Source organism: Trichosurus vulpecula, chromosome 4 (assembly GCF_011100635.1).
Source record: "Trichosurus vulpecula isolate mTriVul1 chromosome 4, mTriVul1.pri, whole genome shotgun sequence".
Lineage (NCBI taxonomy): Eukaryota > Metazoa > Chordata > Mammalia > Diprotodontia > Phalangeridae > Trichosurus > Trichosurus vulpecula.
In genome coordinates, this window is record NC_050576.1 from 165,323,593 (window position 1) to 165,336,078 (window position 12,486).

General features: G+C 40.0%; 1 protein-coding gene across 1 annotated transcript in view; it reads right to left on the reverse strand.

Moving 5' to 3' along the window:
* DUSP14 (dual specificity phosphatase 14) overlaps nucleotides 1-12,220 on the reverse strand; it is a 35,279-nt gene extending 23,059 nt beyond the window's left edge. Inside the window, exon 1 of the mRNA XM_036757631.1 lies at nucleotides 12,024-12,220. The gene's annotated coding sequence lies outside the window, so the exon portion shown is untranslated. The remainder of the gene's footprint in view (nucleotides 1-12,023) is intronic.
* Between the last annotated feature and the right edge of the window lie 266 nt (nucleotides 12,221-12,486).

The window sequence follows — 12,486 nt, forward strand, 5'->3', positions numbered from 1 at the left end:
GAGCAGAGCCAGGAGAACGTTGTGCACAGCCACAGATATATGGATTCTGTGAGGACCAACCCTGACAAACTGTGCTTTTCTCAGCAACCTAAGGGGCAAGGACAACTCCAGGGGACTCACGATGGAGAATGCTATCTTCATTGAGACAAAGAACTGCGAAGTTTGAATACAGACTGAGGCACACTACATGCTCGCCTTTTCTGCTTCTCTTTTGTTTTTGTTTTTGGGGTTTTTTTTTTTTTGGTTTTTTTTTTTGGTTCTGTTTCTTCTTTCTCATGATTCATTCCATTGGTCAAAATTCTTCTCCACGACTTGACTAGTGCATAAATTAATTCAATGTGAAGTTATACATGACAGTTATATGAGACTTCATGCCGTCTTGGGGAGGGAGGGGAGAAAAACTGGAACTCAAAACTATGTAGAACCGTGCGTGGTAAACTAAAAATAAATAAAGAAATTTATTAAAAAAAAAAAAAAAAAGAATTGGAAATCAAAGGGATGCCCATCAATTGGGGAATGGCTCAACAAGCTATGGTATATGAAGGTAATGGAATACTATTGTGCCATAAGAAATGGGGATGATACGGATTTTGTAACAACCTGGAAAAACCTACACGACATAATGCTGAGTGAGCGGAGCAGAGCCAGGAAAACATTGTACACAACCACAGATATATGGATTCCATGAGGACCAACCCTGACAGACTTCGCTCTTCTCAGCAACGCAAGGTGCAAGGACAACTCCAGGGACTCATGATGGAGAATGCTATCTTCATCCAGAGAAAGTACTGTGAAGTTTGAATGCAGACTGAGGCACACTACATGCTCGCCTTTTTTCTTCTCTTTTGTGTTTGGGTTTTTTTTTTTGGTTCTGTCTCTTCTTTCTTATGATTCATTCCATTGATCATAATTCTTCTCCACAACTTGACTAGTGTATAAATTAATTCAATGCGAAGTTATACATGGTAGTTATACGAGATTCCATGCCGTCTTGGGGAGGGAGGGGGGAAGGAGGGGAGGAAATCTGGAACTCAAAATTATATAAAACTATGTGGGTAAACTAAAAATAAAAAAAATTAAAAATTAAAAAAAAAAAATCAAGCGCACATACTTCAGGTTTCCTACAAGATCATAAAATTGTGATTATACATGTATAGCCTATATCAGACTGCATGCTGTTTTGGGGAGGCGACAAGGAAGGGAGGAAGAAAAAAATCTGGAACTCAAAATCTTAAATAAAATTTTTTTAAAGATAGTATATTGTTTACTACAGGTACTACAGTGTTATGAAAACAATCAGCAGTACATGTCAAATGACAGTTAACCTACCTTTATCCCATTAAAGAGAAATCCCAAACCATTCTTGGCCAAATTTCCTTTCTCATGGGTTGAAGGGGAATTCAAATCACTGACTTGATGAAGACTACTTTAGCTCTCTGCCCCAGAGATGCCTCAATGAAGAACAGGTAATTCTTTGAAAATTTGGTATTCCTAAAAACTATAAACTATGTCAACTTAAGTCATGAATTTTGTCAACCAACAGGAATAAAACGACAAAAAAATACTTCGAGCTAGCCTATCCCCATGATTTCTTTGACCTGTAAACTTGGTGGTTAATCAAAATGAGATGATGCATGAAATTCCTTTCATCTACCTGACTCTCAACATACTTCACTATATTTGAAAGAAACTATTTTAGTAGTTACTAAAATATTCCCAAAGCATCACTCACACCTTTGGGTAAGAGCAATGTTTAGAGAATAGCTAGCTCTTCAGAGTAGTATACCTCTATACTACGCTGTATCACTGTTTAGTTCTAAAATTAAAATAACAAACATTAGAGTACGGAATCTAAAAAGCACTGTAATTTAAGCTTATAAAGCCCTGAAGACACATTTCAATCTTTTTATTAATAAGAAACATCAGGCAATGGAAGTATAAGACCAAAAGCCATTCCCTAGTAGGTAAGGTGAAAAGATACGAAAAAAAGTCAGCAAAAGAACTGTAAGCTTTTAACAACTATATAAAAGAATGCTACATATCAATTAAGAATTTAAAAATAAATAGTTGGCCAAAACGTCCATATTTTTTGACTTAGATAAATATTCCATTGCTTGGTATATATACCCCAAAGAGGTCACCAATAAAATGTGACTAATTTTTTAAAAAGACTGTAATAAAAAAAAAAGTGCCTTACACACCAAAATATTTATGGCAGCATTTTTTGTGGTGTGGTAGCAACAAACTGAAAAAGCAATGCCCATCAATTAGGGGATGGCTAGACAAACAGTGACACAGAGATGTAACAGAATATTAATGTATTGGAAGAAACAACAAATATGATGAATACAGAAAAGCAAGGGAAGTTTTATATGAACTGATAAAAAGTGAAGTAAGCAGAGGGAAGAAAATATACACAACGACAACAATATACGTGGAAAGAACCACAATCTTGAATGAATGTTGGAAAAATTAACAAAGAACAAGCACGATCCCAAAGAAGATATATGTGAAGATATCTGCACCCTCCCAACTTCTTTGCAGAGGTGAGGGGTAAAGGGTTCGCAAGTGTGAAACATAGCATCTATTTTCAGATTTTTTTTTTCCAATTTACTGATCTGATTTTTCTCTTCCTCATTTTCTTTTTTTTTCTTTTTAAAAGTCTTGGGGCTGTTCTCTGGAAGGAGATAGGGAGAAATTACAGGCAATGTATAATGAAAAAATTTTGTTAAATAAAAGTAAAGCCAGCTTTTCCCCCAAGATGCTGCCACAGGCAAAGAAGGAAAAGGTTGTCCCCTCAAGATAGAGCCAAGTCCAAGGCCAAGAAGGCAGCCACAAAGAGAAGATCTGAACATTACCCACCTTCTGGTGACACTAAGACTTTGAAGACAGCCCAAACACTCTTGGAAAAGTGCCCCTCAGAGAAACAAGCTTGATCATTATGCCATCATTAAGTTTCTGCTATGAATGAGATTGAGAACACCACCACCCTTGTCTTCATTGTGGACATCAAGGCAAACAAGCAGGCAATAAAAAGCACTATGACATCAAGTGGCCAAGGTCAACACAATGATCCAGACTGATGAAGAGAAGGCCTATATCCAATTTGCTCCAGACTATGATGCTTTGGATGGTGCCAACAAAATTCTTTATCACACAAACTGCATCCAGCTATTCTGCTCCACCTTTAATAAAGTTTTCCAGTTAAAAAAAAAATGCCACACGTGTCTGTGTGAGCACTGAGGAAAGCCACAATGGAAGAGACTAAATAAAAACACCATTTTAAAAAAGCACACACAAAAGTGAACAAGAAACACCAAACATCAAGTGAATTATATACTCAAGATGAAAAGACAATCCCTTTAACTCTGAAAATTATGTCTCTTTTATAAAGTGGGAAATAAACAGGTATTCTTCATGCTTGCCTAATTTTAACTTTAATTAAAAATTTAATTTTAATTAAAAGAAATGACTGGGAACCCCAACACACCTTCCATTCCTTCCCACATATACTCAAGCAGTGAAATTTAGCAAGGCCCAGCAACAGCTAACATGGAATGTAACTAGAGAAATCAACAAGGAGACCATTACAGCATAACTATATTATGAAAATTAATTCATGATTTTAAATCTTGATTTAGAACTTGTAGTCAACTCACTTGCAGTCAGTACTCTCTCAGCTCCTTTGTTTTTGAATCATGTTTTTAGTAATACTCAGCAAAATTCTAAACAAGCAAACTTATATTCTCTTTTCTTCTGGTTAGTAAAAGCAGGCATTTCTGCCTGTTTTATATCAATGATATTTGATGCTTAAACTGGTTTATATAAGTTGCACAGCACATCTTTTATGAAGGATTAACACATGTTATATAATTTTAAGAATGAGAGAGATAAGGATGTAAAAAAATTCACCAAGGGCAGTTTGATCCTCTTAAGGAGAAGAAAAATCTAGCATGACACATGGATTTTAAAAGGCCCTTGAGATGGCAAAGAGAATGGAAATACTGACAACACTGGACAGACTATTTGCTTTCTGAGTAAAGGTAAGAATATCCTAAGATCATGTCAGTTGAGCAAACCAGACTTAAGACAACAGACACAAAGTTAAACAAACATAGCAGAGAGAAGAGAATGATAATTCCATATTTATGTTTTAACGAACTATATTAAGTGTATGAAATTAGAAAAATTAGGCTTCTTATTGTGAAAGTTAATAGCACCCAAGCTCCAGTTGCATTGTAAAAATTAAGATTTAATTAACATGCTGGTCTGAAGTCCTAGATCTCCATAGAACAAAAGGCCCAATCAGTTCTCCTTGAAGAGCAGAAGTAATCAGTTTCAGAGAAGATTCTTAATTGGTTGGTAGTTAGTTTATTGGTGATTAGATTAAAAAAAGGAATATCATTTTATTAACCTAATTTGATTCACGGACAGTGGCCTCCTTCCTGTTCGGGGAACAAGATACTCCATTTCTCCACTCTAGGCATTTTCTTGGACTGTCCCCCATGCTTGGCATGTTCCTCCTAACCTCCACCTACTGGCTTCCTTTAAGTCTCAATTAAAATCCCTCCTTCTACAGAAAGCCTTCCCCCACCCCTCTTAATTCTAGTGCATTCCCTCTTATTCAATTTATCCCATGTATAGCTTATTTGTACATGTTTGCTTGTTGTTTACGCCATTAGACTGTAAGCTCCTTGAGGGCTGCAGTTGTCTTTTGCTCCTTCTTCTATCCACAGAGTACATGGTGCCTGGCACATACTAAGCACTTAATAAACGTTTACTGGCTTGACTAACTGAGAAAGGGATGTGCACCTTAAGTTTATCAGGGGCCGAAAAAAAGTGTACCTTTACCACTTTACCACAGAAGGGACAAGGGAAATGCTTTTGCATTAACACTACCCACCTATTCAAGGCGGTAAATCAAAACCCCTAAAATTCGTATTATCACCTTTGTCTTATATTATGAGATTTCACCTTTTGTTTTAATTTCCATGAAATATATGTTGGAAGTTGCTGGGATTCTAGAATTTGGATTGGCAGGAGAAATTCTGTCAATCAGAATCTCTCCAAGCAGAATATAAATTATGTCTGTAGATTATAGTTACAACACTTTAGAATACAAATTAGGGTTTTTTTCCCCCCTATTCTACTGACCTACTTTTTCAGGACCAAATGTATAGCTACAGATCACAAGTAGATTCTCAGGATCAATCTGTTTAAATACCTCACCCCCTTAGTTTCTCAAATTGAGAGATCCTGACAATAATCATCATAATTCTCTTATTTATGCCTTTTTCTTAACTAAAAATTTTATGTATGTTTTTAAAAAACAATTGAAAAACTGGAAACAAATGGGTAGAGAGTTAACAACTGGTGATACAGTTATATAACAGAATATTATTGTGCTTTAAGAAACAATGAATAATAAATTCAGAGAAAAGTGAGAAGATTTGTATGAATAGAAGCTGAGAGTCATTAAACAACAATACTGATGTTCAAAATGCAGAAAATAGGTTTCTCGGTTTTATGCTAGAAGGTAAAAAACAATATACACAACCACACTTCCAAAAAGACTACTAAACAGTAACTAGAAACTCAAACTCAGAATAGTAAATAGTAAAGACCAAAAAAGATAGACAATAAAAGCAATCGTCCTTATTTGCATAAAAATAAGGATGTAGAGGCCATTTTTAAGCACTTAAAGAGTTTTAAATGCTGCAGAGACAAATACAAAGAAAAAGAAAGACCTAGCCCTCAAGAAGCTTACCATCTAAGATAGGAAGAAAACACATAAAAGGAAGCTGAAAGGGGAGAGGGCAGGTAGGTGGTATAAGGTCAGAAGCAGGATGGAAAAATCTAGCATTACAGCCTGGTGAGTAATGTCATACACCTGCTGGACAGTTACTGTAGTTAACTGTGTGTCTTTGTTACAAAATGTAAAAACGAAAGATATCAACAAAACAAACTTGGAAAACACTTGCTTATTCATTTTCTTAGAAACTGAGACCAAAGGGGTTTAAGAGACTTTCTCAAGATACCTTAGAGCAAAGGTATCAAACTAGATTAAAATGTAATTGGGAAATATTTAACAAAATAAAAACAAAATAAAATATGGATAATATTAATATGTGCTTTTCTAAGTCAACAAACGGCCTAACGTCCGGTTTAGTGACCCCCTTTTCAATGTGAGTTTTCCCTGAGCTTCAGATTTATCCTTAGGATTCCAGCCATGAAAGCTGTATCAATTCTGTAAATATACATATAGAACATTTTGTTCTAGAAATGAAACCAATCACTGACACATCATTTCAGGGACAAAAGAGCACAACAGTAGACAGGCAAACATTCAAATTACGTTGAACTAAGTGTCCTGAAGCCATATACTTAGGACTGTTGAGTCCTAAAAAAAAAAATTCTAAAACTCAAATCAGACTGCAAACTGGAAGAGTCACCTAATTCAAAGCTCTCTTCAAAAGTACAAATCCTACTCCACCAAGTTTTTTCTTCTGTTGTTCCCAAAGTCAGGCTCTGTAACTTCCACCAATTGCTCAGAGCTCTGCCTGACTGCCTGGCAAATAACATAAGCCTCTTGAGCCTTGGACAGCCCTTTAAATAACTGAAGAGCACTATGTCATCTCTAAACTTAATCTCTCCAGGCTAAACACAAATAATTTGGCCAGAGATGTAGATCGGGGAGCAAGCTTAAAAAATTAAATAATCCAGCTGCCCCATTTTATCTATGAAGAAACTTAGACCCAATAGAGAGGAAGAGACAGCTCTTTCAACTAATCCTTAACTATTGAGTGACCTCCTTATCAAGGTCACCCTACTCCTGGGCATACTCTAGACCAGGGCTGTCCAAAATGCATGTGGAATGAGATTTATGCCTCTCACCCTCAAGCACAGAAATTTACATAAATGCTTTAGTAAAGGAAGCCAGCTACCCCAGAGCTCTCACTAAAATGGCAAATCAAAATATATTGTCTATTGTTTCAATAAAAATGTAAGGTTGGACAGCCCTGATCTAGATAATGATACTCATGGTACAAAGGCCAATTGCAATACTATTACTAATAATAAAAACAACTAACATCTATATAGTGCCTACTATATGCCAGGCAGTGTGCTAAATGCTTTACAATTACTATCTCATTTGATCCTCACAAAAATGCTGGGATAGGAGCTGTTATCATCCCCATTTTAGAGATGAGAAAACTGAGGAAAACAAGTTAAGTGACTTGCCCAGGGTCACACAGCTAACATCTGAGGTCAGCTTTGACCTCGGGATTTCCTGACTCCAGGCCTAGCACTCTACTGATTGTGCCACCATAGTGATGGTGATGTCTAGAAATTCCAATTCCTAGTTCTACTTAAGTGACCTGCCAACAGGATTAAGAATACTGTATTACAATCTAGTTTTAAAGGAAGCCATTTATTCCTGTGGAAATGAGAGAGAGAGAGAATATTAGGAATTAGCAAACTAGCCAGTGGGTCACTAAGTATTTATTAAGCACTGCCTATGTGCTAGGTACTATGCTAAGCCACAGTCTCTGCTCCAGGCAGCTCCAGAGAGCCAAAGGAATAGGCATCTTTACACAAGCATGTGAGTTATCAGCCTTTGGAAGGTTAATTTAACAAACACTTTACTAGGTAATTATAAACATCACAGAGTGAAATCTAGGACCATCTGTCTGAGGTCCAGATACAAAGAAAGAATGTGATTTACTCAAGGTAGGCATATCTCAGTAGGCCAAACCATACAGTATTTTACTGAACACCTTAATAATCACTTCAGAATATTTCAAGGTGCAACAAACTATCTGTTCTACCTTGCTACAAGATGCAATTTCCCTATTCAAACATCTTTATTCTATCCAGCTTAGCGGCAGGACATTTGACTACCCACAAAGAGGTCCCTGTTTGAAATTTGAGTGCCCCATTCAACATTTTAAGAGGCAGCAGATGTAGAGTACTGGACTTGGAATAAGGAAGACTGGGTTCAAATCCTGCCTCAGATACTTACTAGCTCTGTGATCATAGACAAGACACTTAATCTTGCTAATCCTCAACATTTCTCATCTGGAAAATGACTTTCGTGGTCTCTTCCAGTCCTAAGTCTATGATCCTATAAACAGGACGACAAATAGAAATATTAGTCATGTTTCAAACAAATTCCCGGGGGGGGGGGGGGGGGGGGAAGGCATCTCTATAAGATAAGGGCTTGGTACCCAAGATACAGAGACAACAGAAAAAACAGGGACTTCAAATCATTCCTAAATAGATCGGTGGTCAAAGGATTGGAAAAAAGGTTTGAAAGGAAGAACTGCAAACTTAACCACCACATAAAAGAACACTACCAATCACTAATAAAAAGAGGAAAGCAAAGTTAAATGATCCTGAGGTCTCATACCCAAGAAGCTGACAAGAGACTACTCATTAATGTTGGAGGGGCGATGGAAAAAAGGCACACTTGTTGGTGGAGCAGTGAATTGCTTCAGCCATCCTGGAAAGTAATTTGGAATTAAACAAATTAAGTGGCTAAAATATGGGTGCCCTTTAACCCAGATATTCTACTGCTAGACATTTGCTCCAAAGAGATCACTGATTTAAAAAGAGGCTCTACATCCACCAAAATAATCTTTCACCAAAGTTCTATCTTCCCATGCCACAATGCAGTATGGTTTCTCAATGGCTATGACAACAATTCACAAGCTCCAGTAGATTCTCTAAGATTCAATATGGCTCTGTTTGCTTAGCATATGTTAAGGCTGAGTATAAAGGGACTCATCATTAAGTGATTACCAAGAGATTTATTTTTTTGGACCCAGAAACAATGAAGATGTGGTTAGACCGTATCTATGGATAGTCTATATCAGTGGAAGGAGTACCTATGGGGATGGAATATGTTTTTTGAAATATTACTGAGTAAAAATGGAGATTATAAAAACCATCTCAGGAATTGAGCATTCCAAACTTTTAACAAATAATATAAAGAACACCACACCTCTTTAAACTTCTTTTGGCCTTGTCTTATTGTTCACTCATTTTCTGAAACAATTCACATTGTGACAGCAGTTAATGCTCTTACTTTTATCTCTTCATTTATTTCTAGCTAGCCTGTTTTCAGCAACCCTTTCCTATTCTCTACACCGGACAAAAGTGACTAAAGCCAGAAGCTTCTTACACAAAAGAATGGTAAAGTTTTCATTTGTAGTTGATCTTGAGCCTAGAAGGCCAGGATGATTGCACTCAAGGCATTAAGGTTGTTCAAAGAGGGTAACTGCCCAGTGTGCACGTGTCCCAAACAACAAAATCTTTTGTTTAGGGAAACTTTATAAGCCATTATATTGAGAAGAACGGTTTTGTTACTTCCCCTATTCAAAAGCTTCACAAAATCAGTTATTTGTGAACAATGCCAAGTTTTAAAATAATTAATCCCAGTTAACATCCTCTTCTTAAAATAAAATCCTAAATGCAACAGTAATCATTAAATAAGATCCATTAAACTTCATCTTTACAAACACCTGATAAATCTGGATTTTTCTAGAATGAGGGCTTTAACTGTAGGCATTATGAGCCTATAGCTGCATTTTAAATGTTGTTATGTAATGGTACAATACGCAGACATGAAAGATAAAGTCTTTTTAATAGGCACTCAGTGGAGAAACTTTTATTAGTGATCCTAAACGCCCAACACTGATGTTCAAAAGTCTCAGAACGAGGAACCCCATGAACACAGCATCACAAGATGAGTCAGTGCTGCCAGAAGGAATAGAATCCATGTGTCAGGACTCCTGGTATGGAGCTCAGGTTAACCACTAAGGAACACTGTCCCTGTATTAATCACCTGTACCATCACTGCTGCTTCTATGTCCTTAATTCTCAGGTACTTTAAACACTAAGGAAGGTCCTAACCATCTACTATGGGGGCACTCCAATTGAAGGGCTTCATGTGATCATAGATCAAAACAGCAACCAAAGGCAAAGCAGCAGCTCTGAGGTATGAAATTAACAGTGTTGTCTAATAATCCAGCCTAACAACCATTTTAGATAGAAGGAAACCAGAGAGTCAGTGCCTTCCCCCATTTCACAGATACGGAAATATGTACAGAGAGGCCAAGTAGCCTGTCCCTCTTGTAAATGAACTCTGACCTGGGCAAGGCCCAGGACCCAAATAATCTCAATGTCAGTCCAGCCCCAGGGCTCTTTGTCTTAAGTAGATGTATAATCTCAGGATAGATATTCTGGTGTTTTATGACTTCTAGAAAATTTCTAATTAAAAACTCCAGAAAATTTATGGGTCATATCTGCTGGTTTCTCCTCCAATATGGACTAATAACCTGCCTTATTATCTCCGGCAAAAAAATAAATCAAAACCTGTCTCTTGGCCTCAATTTTTACACCTGTAAAATGAAAGTAATGTTCTCCGCCTACCTGTTGTTTGACCTACAGTCAAAACTAATGAAATAATATTCAGAAAATGCCTCAAGGTCCCTGGATTAAAAGTACAAAGGTCATTATTATGCCTGCACAATAAAACCGCTTTTGTAAAGTACTCTCTGTCACTTGGTTGCCCAGTTACCCATAAAACCACAGCACCCATGAGTGGCACATCAACTTAGTTATATTATCCACACAAACCCCTTCCCCACAAAAATACACTCACCCACAACTTTTTTATCAACAGGAGTGTGGCGTTCAGAAACACAGGAGTACTTAGGGGGAAACAATAAGGAATTAGTACTATACAAAGTGATCTAAAACCACAAATGGTCAGGCTGAACACTGATATCACGAAACTCAAATTGTTTCCTAAGAAACACACACAGATATTGAATATGTAAGCAGCTGCAACCCACTTAGGAGTGCTAGGTGAAGGGTAAGATGGCAGGTAAAAAAAAAGGAAACCAAGAACGGGTTGAGGGAAAGATGGGGTCAAAAAAGCTGCAGGGGAGAAGCAAAGAGCAGGAAGAAGGTGGGGAGAAAGGAGGTCCAGAGGGAAGGGAAGAGAGATGAAAAAGTAAAGTCAGAGCTAAAGTGGGAAGGAAAGGGTGGACTGAGGGGGGGACGGGGGCGGGCGCGCACAACAAAATGAGGAGATGGGGTGGAGAGGAAGAGAGCAAAGGAGGGCTGACAATTGGAAAAAAAGAAAATGGGGGGTGACAAGAATAAGAGAAAAAAGAGACACAGGAAAGGGCCAAAGAGTTGGGAGGGTGACTGACGAGCAGGGGGAAAAGATGAAAGGGGGGGGATGACAAGAAATGAAAAGAGTAGGTAAGAGAAAGGTAACAAGGAAAGAGTAAGAAAAGGGAGAGACAAGGGGTGAGAAGTGGAAGGAGAGAAAACAGAAAAGGAGCTACTAGAGGGAAGAGGGCAAATGAGAGAGGGAGTGAAGGAGAAGAAAACCGGGGGGGGGGGGGCGACAAGAGGTAAGGAGTGGAAAGCAAAGGAAGAGGTGGCAAGGGAGAAAGGAAGTGATGGAGTAGAGAGGGAGCGACAAGGGACTCGGGGAAAGGAATGGGAAAGGAGAGTGACCGAGGAGGGAGGAACGGTAAAGGGTGTCCAAGGAGTAGGAAAGCAGACAGGGCAAGAGGGCTACAAGGAGGAGGGGTTAAAAAAAAAAAAAGACGGGGGCGAAGAGGGATAAGGGAGGGTGGAAGAGGCGGAGGCGTCAAGGGATAGGGGGCAGGGAAGGGAAAAGAAAAGGCAACGAGGGGGTGAGGAGGAGGTGATAAAAAAAAGTGAGGTGATTAAAAAAAAGTGGGCGCCCCGGGCTCAGGGGATGGAGAAGACGAACTGAGGGGCGCCACGGACAACCCAGGCGGGGGGGGGGGGGGGGGGGGCTGCACGCCGCTCGCTCCGTCTCCCGCCGCCGTCCCGCGTGGGTACCGGGTTTCCTGGACGCCCGAGTCGGTGACGGCCTGTGGCCCGCGGGCCCGAGGCAGCCCCGGGAAGCAACCCCCGCAGGACAGAGCAGAGCTGCGAGCCGGCCGGCCCAGATGCTGCCCCCTGAGCTAGCTTACCAGCTCGGCTCTTGCCCGGCTGGGGTCCTCCGCTTGGCTCCGCTGGGCAGGGCTGGGCTAGGCTGTACGGTCCGTCCCGTCCGCTTCGCTGCGCTGCGCCCCACTGCCCGCGCTCCCCGTCCGTCCTCCTGCGCGGCTTCCAGCGTCTGCGGGCTGGGGCCGCCGCGCGCCCCTCCTTCACCCCTCCGCCCGCGCCCGGGGCGGGCCGCGCGCACGCTCCCTGAGCCCGCCGCCCGGTCCCGGGGGAGGGCGAGAAGGGCGGAGGAGGAGAGCACGCGCAAAGCACCGGGCGGCTGCGCGTGCGCGCGCCTCCCCCATTTACCAGCGGCCCCCTTCGCCCCCACACTAGACGCGCAAAGGGAGGTGAAGGGAGGAGGTGGGAAGGGGGGAAGTGAGTCTTTGAATAGACCAACTGGAGGAGGGGGAAGGTGAGGGAGAGACACACACTGAAACAGAGACAGAT